Below are 993 nucleotides of genomic sequence, written 5' to 3' on the forward strand. Positions count from 1 at the left end.
CCCAACACACACAAATTAAAATGAGATGGCATATTTTCTACAGTTATTAGATATCAAACTGATATAAATGCAGAACAGCATATTCTTGGAAAGATATCTAATGAAATTTGTACTTGATTCACTTTGATTCTCTGCTTCTCAAATATGCTTCACAGAGAATTATTGCAGGTCCTATGTGTGATAAGGTCATTTTCCCTTATAACTCTAACTAAAACCCCAAGTCACCAAAGTACACCACAATTCCCAAAATCCAAGATCTTAAGATTTTTTTAAAAATGATCTAAATCAAAACAACAAGAAAACACACATATATACAAACATTCTGNAAAAAGAAACACACTTCTCAAGATGAAAAAATGTTCCCACTCAGTATACAAACACTGGTCCCAAAGTGCCAACATCCTGAAGCCTTGGGAAAGAGGCTCAGGCTGCAAAATAAAATCTCTCATCTCCCTGTGGGTTACAGAACATAAATAACACCAACACAGAGCTAATAAGTGGACTCATTTACCCTTTGCTGTGGCTTTCAGGAAACCTTTCATCAAATTTATTGCCAGAGCTGCTGCACATTATTGTGTTCTTTATTAGGCATTCTTCTCCCTGAAGATTAATTCAGGACTTTATGAAGCTGCGTGTTCTAGAGTAATAGATGATTGCAAGTAAGTTAAGAGGTGTCACATTCACATCAGTATAGACATATGGAATTGTGGTCAAATATCTGATGACATCCATAACATAGTATATTGGCTTAAACTCGGCATGACCATGTCTTAAACTCTCTTTTTAGACCACTGTCAAAGTGGAAATGTTTAGGGGACATTCCGATTTGAGGGAGGTAGATAATGCAGAGTAAAAACAGTTGTAGTATGTTCTATCAGCTACATTTATAAGATGACAATACAACGTTTAGGAAAGTGAAATATTCTGTCAAGTCACAGGATTTTTTTTTTCATCTCTCTGATATCATCTGAACCAAAAAAAAAAAAAAAAAAA

This window comes from Crocuta crocuta, unplaced genomic scaffold, assembly GCF_008692635.1.
Source record: "Crocuta crocuta isolate KB4526 unplaced genomic scaffold, BGI_CrCroc_1.0 scaffold252, whole genome shotgun sequence".
Classification (NCBI taxonomy): Eukaryota; Metazoa; Chordata; class Mammalia; order Carnivora; family Hyaenidae; genus Crocuta; species Crocuta crocuta.